This window comes from Clarias gariepinus, chromosome 9, assembly GCF_024256425.1.
Source record: "Clarias gariepinus isolate MV-2021 ecotype Netherlands chromosome 9, CGAR_prim_01v2, whole genome shotgun sequence".
Classification (NCBI taxonomy): domain Eukaryota; kingdom Metazoa; phylum Chordata; class Actinopteri; order Siluriformes; family Clariidae; genus Clarias; species Clarias gariepinus.
This window is the reverse complement of record NC_071108.1, coordinates 9,102,244-9,108,243: the sequence shown is the minus strand read 5'-3', so window position 1 is coordinate 9,108,243 and position 6,000 is coordinate 9,102,244. Positions and strand designations below refer to the sequence as shown.

At 36.1% G+C, this 6,000-nt stretch overlaps 1 long non-coding RNA gene across 1 annotated transcript; it reads right to left on the bottom strand.

The window, feature by feature from the left end:
• Positions 1-251: 251 nt before the first annotated feature.
• On the bottom strand, positions 252-1,585 carry LOC128529849 (uncharacterized). The gene is made up of 3 exons (XR_008361085.1): positions 1,251-1,585; positions 546-776; positions 252-382 (listed from the first exon to the last, which is right to left on the bottom strand). It is a non-coding gene; the product is annotated as an uncharacterized LOC128529849 (long non-coding RNA).
• Between the last annotated feature and the right edge of the window lie 4,415 nt (positions 1,586-6,000).

Genomic DNA, 6,000 nt, shown 5'->3' with positions numbered 1-6,000 from the left:
TACTTATTTGACACAGTAATTCACTGATAAATTGTTTTTAAAAAAATCATACAGTGTGATCTCCAAATTTTTATTTTTAGATTCTGTCTCTCACAGTGGAAATGCACCCATGCTGAAAATTGTAGACCCCTCCATGATTTCTAAGTAAGAGAACTTGCAAAATGACAGGGTGATTAACTACGTATTGACCTCACTGTAATTACAACCATTGCTGTTGCAATGTAAAAAAAATGTAAAGTACTCTGCTGAGTATCCATCATCAGAACAAGGGATTATCTCCAATGACTTTGAGCGCATAGCACATCAAGCCTTAAGAAGTTCATAGCCTCCAGCATCTTTCAGCAGAGGTAATCTGTAAACTCCTTTGGCTGACAATATTTATCTGAAAGGCAAACAAAATGTGTACAGCAGTTAGAAAGTAAAAGTAACATACATTACTGTTTTTTTTAAAATAAGCATCATTTAAAGGCTGGTGAATTTTAATTCTGCATTGACATTCTATATGATGAAACCACTTTATTTTACAATGTTACAAGGTACTGTACCTAGGAAAATATTTTTTCCCCCAGATCAGCTCTCCAGCTTCAACTTCTCAGATGGGTTTGGAACCTCACAGCCTCTTCTTTTAGACAAGCAAAAAAAAAACAACAACCTGTGGATATATGTAATGGTCTTCGATTTCTTTGCTGGCAGAGCTGAACTGCATGATCTCTTCCGTGACCCCACTGGTGAACGTGCATATGGGGCAAACAACTTGCTCACTTTACTATGTGCACCTTGGAAAGAATTTAAAGCAAGAAAACAACATTACTATTTTAATACAGTAAATATTTTGCAATAATTTAAATAACCATACATTTATAACACCCCAGTTGTCAAACAATTTAATAAAAACCTATTTGGTTATATTACTATAAGTGTAACACCGGTTAAAATTATTGAGGTTTCTGATAAAAAAAAGTGTAGCATATCAGTGTTCTCCTTTACACAGTGCATTGAAAGAAGAAAGTGGGCTATATGTATATTTGTATTGCATTTATTACAGAATATTTACATAGGAGACATATTAACACATAAAAACTGGTGTTTAGTACTAAATAGAAAACGTATGAACATTCCAGAACATAAAAAATACATTTTTGGATATTTTAGTCAATTTTAAAACCCAGACCAGACGCCTTGTCAAATGATATGTTATGAAAATTAAATAGTCTTTTATTACATAAATAAAATATTAAATAATTCCTCACCTTGACAGTCACTTCTTGCGCCCCCTTATTGCAGGGGTAGGAGCAGTCGATGATGTAGTCCAGACAACATCAGTCGGGATTCCATGTTGTTCCAGAGCTGCAGCCGCCACTCGCAGTAGCTGGGAAATTGACTTTTCCATTATGACATAACTGTACATTACTAAGGCCCAATCTTCTGTTCGCAATGATGCCCGGGACACCGACAAAATGCGGTCGACTGCGAGTGACATCACGTCCCATACAATCACGTCCCACAGTATAGACGCACCCCTGACACTGATTGACAGGTTTCCGTGTAATGCGTCCAAATTGAAATCCAAAATAAATTGCGTTTGAGTTTTGGCAGGCTACATACAGTACGCGACGCAGAGAAAGTGAAAAAGCAGAAGTGGCAATTGATTTTGCTATTTTTTACAGGCTCATAACTTGTAAGGAAATGCAATTGCAAATGGACTTTGCTTTTTAATTTAAAATTTGGCAGTCAGTGTTCGTTCACAAAAGCGAAAAAGCAAAAAATAATGCAAAATTTGCAATTGCATTTGAGTTATGTCCCACTTAATGCGTCCACATATGGAAAACGCAAATGCAATCTCTTTTAAAAAATGTCTGGGATTTCCCTCCATAGATTGTGCTTTTGTCTTGTAAAATGCAGTTGTTTTGCAATTTTGTTTTAGGGTGGACACCATCTACTGCTGTTTATTTTTATAAGTAACAACCCCAGAACTGCTTACTGGACCCATGTTTAAGTAATATCAACTTACATTTACATAAAGTATAGCATATTACAAAAAAAGAAAATCTACATAAATTACATAAAATCATTGATGAACTGAAGATGATAGCCTGACATAACCATTAAGGGAACAATCATCATCCTCATCCTCATTGTGTGGCCAAGTGGAGAACAAACTATAATGAAAGCAAAAACAAAAAGCTCATGGACTAAATCAAATTGTCCTGAGGCATTATATTCACACACGTTCAACATAATTATATCTAGCTTTATAATACTATATACAGTGGTGGACAAAAGTGAAAGTCACTGCTTTCATAACAACCTCAAACATTTAAATGATGACTATACAGAAAATAAGAATAACTTATTTTATGCTATTAACTTGCCATACAACTATCAGTACTTAGTTTTAAGTCATTTTCTTCTAAACCTGAATATTTTGTACAGAGGTGCACACCACTGCTTCAGAACGTATAAGTCCTGCCACTTATTTGTTCCATTAATTAACTAAAGCAGCTGATTTTAATTAACACAAGTCTTCAGCCAGACCTGAACTAACTGGTGACGTCACCCGATACATTATTTGATGTAAAAATGCTATTATAATAAGTGCTGTGCCAATTATGTATGTCTCTTTTATCATGGATATCCATCCAGTATATCATGGACTTCAGGATATCATGTTTCAAAATTCAAATTCAAATTCAAATTTTATTTTTCACATACACAGTCATACACAGTACCATATGCAGTAAAATGCTTAGACAACTGCTCGTGACCTAAGAATATAAATAGGAAATAAATATGAAAATTAAAATAAAGGGTAAGTTTAACTAGAGAAGAATAAAATAAAAATAAAATACATACAAATAAAAGTTAAAAATAAAATATCTGTACACAAAATACACAATATAAAAAATATATGGAAAATATATGAAAAAAATGTAAAACAATAAAAGCAGCCGAATAAATGGTAATAAAAGAATGGTTATGTCCATGGTTGTGCAATCCACATATTAAAAGTGACTTATGCAGTGCAAATATGCTGTGATTTGTGCTGAAGTGATTTGATGTGATTTGATTTGATGACCACGAAGTGTAGTTGTGCAGTGGCCAATAGTGTAAACAAATGTCCAGAATGTCCAGTGTGTGTGTAAAAACCATATGTGTGGGTCAGTACTGTGTGGTGGTGTGATTGTGATTGAGAGACTGTATTGCCTGCGGAAAGAAGCTCCTCCTCAGTCTCTCTGTGTTGGCCTACAGGGAGCGGAATCGCTTTCCTGACCTCAACAGAGAGAACAGTCCATTGTTGGGATGGCTGAGGTCCTTCACAATCTTCCTGGCCTTGGTCCAGCACCGCTTGCTGTAGATCAAGTGCAGGTCAGGGAGCTCGGTGCGGATGATGCGCTCAGCTGATCGCACCACCCTCTGTAGAGCTCGTCTGTCCTGCACGGTGCTGTTTCCAAACCAGGTCGTGATGTTTCCCGTCAGGATGCTCTCTATGGCACAGGAGTAGAAATTCCTGAGCACCTTAGAGGGCAGTCGGAAGTCTCTCAAGCGTCTGAGGTGGTAGAGACGCTGTCTGGCCTTTTTCACCACGGTGTTGATGTGACAGGACCATGACAGGTCCTGCGTGATGTGAACACCAAGGTATTTGAAGCTGTCCACTCTCTCCACTGGGCTCTCGTTGATGACTGGGGTCTGGTAGTTCCTTTCCCGCTTGGTGCTGAAGTCCACTACCAACTTTGTCTTACTGACGTTTAGAAGAAGGTTGTTCCTCTGGCTACAACCTCCCCAACCTGGTTTCCCCATCATATGCAGGTGCTAAGATAGATAGATAGGTAGACAGATAGATAGATGTAAATAACATGAATAACTATGAGTGTGGTGTCCTATAATCGCTGTACCTGTGTGTTTGATATGTAACCAGGTGGTTTAATAGCACTGGATGTTTGAGTGTATCGTGGTTATCACGAGTATGCACTCTACCCTTGAGTTACATGCTATAATAAATTACAAAGTATAACCTTAAATATATTTAGAATAAATCAGTATCACATCTACTGTATCATCACACAGCTAATGTACGTGAAATATAATGTTGCTTTTTAAAGTCAAATATTTCAGTTTAATAAATTCAGAATTAACAATTCAACAGTGATTGAATTTCAAAATGTGTTTTTCAAGGGCTGATATAATTCAAATAATTATGATGCTAATTTCCTTCCATATAAAAGTAATATAAAATAAAAAAATTTGGAACAAAAATATGTTTGTTTGTTTGTTTGTTTTTACTATTTGGGCTTGGTACATCACCACATTGAATTTGAAATTAAACACAGTATGTTAGTCAGACTTTTGCCTTTAATTCAAGGGGTTTGAAAACTGTGGCATTAACCAGTCAGGATTTATATCCATCGTCAACTGTTTATAGGGGGCTCATAAATAATTGAACAAACTAACAAAATAACATGACTGACATCTAAGTTTCTTCCCCTTAAGATGCTTTTTCCAAACCTTTACTGTACTGCAGCTGCCTTCAGGCTTGTCTTCTATTCGGTTGAGAACAGGTGACTGATCTGGTCAGTAAAGAATATCCCATTCCCTTGTCTAGCCCTGTACACTTCAGAATTCATCCATTTTTTTTCAGCAGTCACATCCGCAATAAACACCCTACAACACTGCTTCCACCATGTTTGAAAGATGATGTGGTGTGCTTTGGATTACAAACTGTTCCTCACTCACTCACTCACTCACTCATCTTCTATACCGCTTTATCCTGTATTCAGGGTCACGGGCAAGCTGTTCCTTTCTTTCTCCATACTTTTCTTTTCACGTAATTATAGAATGAGTTAGTTTAGATTTCATGAGTCCAAATAATCTGGCACAAAGGCAAAGTCTAATATTTTCTTTCTGTTCTTGAGAGTTACCAGTAGATTACACCTTGTTGTGAAGCATCTGTATTTACTTCATAAAGTCTACTGTAGATTTTGACAATCACACATCTACATCTTAAGGAGTGTTCTTGATTTGGCTAGATGTTATGAAAGGGTTCTTCACCATGGACAGAATTCTGTGCTTATTAGGACTTTAGTTGGGTTTTTAAAGCCTTTAGTTGTTGCTAAGACTGCCAGTTAATTCCTTTTTTTTTTAAGAATGTTCAAACTTGTGTGTTGACCGCTCTATAGATAAAGTACCTAAAATTGCATTTGCAAAGAATGTTTACAAAAAAACTTTCCTAAAATAGGCTATTATATGCAGAATTTATGAAATTCCTCTTCGGAAATTATATTCCATGCCCTAGGTGGTTTTTCATAAATAATCAAATAGATAATAGACACAGCACTGCAATAATCTACAGGTGGATGTTGCAATAACTCCTAAAACATGAACACCAAAACACAAAAATGTTGAACATATGAACTGTGTTTATTTGCATTATTGCATCATGGCTCAAAATGAAAACACATTGCTAAAGGAATGGAAAAATAGAAATGTATACAGGAAGAAAAGTGACCAATTTTAAAATCAGCCAAAACACAGATCATGAGTATTCAGGCGGTTATATAATGAGCCATAGTGCTGCTAAACAGAAGCAGAGTGGCTGATCAAAAATGATGTCATGGCCAATGTTTCACTTGTACAATCTAGCTCTAAAAATAGACAGGGAAGTGTGATCTGGTATTAATGGAAAGCCTTGTTTGTGTTACAGCTCAGATAGTGCCTCTATATAGACAACATAAAAACAATTGCTTGCTGTTTGGCACAAAAAAAGATTAAACTTAACATGTTACAAAATAAAATGAACGAAGCCTGGTGAATATTGGGAGCATGTTTTTAATAGATTTACATACGTTTACATACAGTTTTCTCAGCTCAGTTGGGGTCCAGCATGTTATAAGGCTAAAAATGTGAGAACAAAGCATTACTTGATTTTGTCCTTTTCCAGGTTTGTACTCACCGGACCGAATCAAAATAGATTTCTGACTAATGTGTCCTCATATAAGGTCTGCT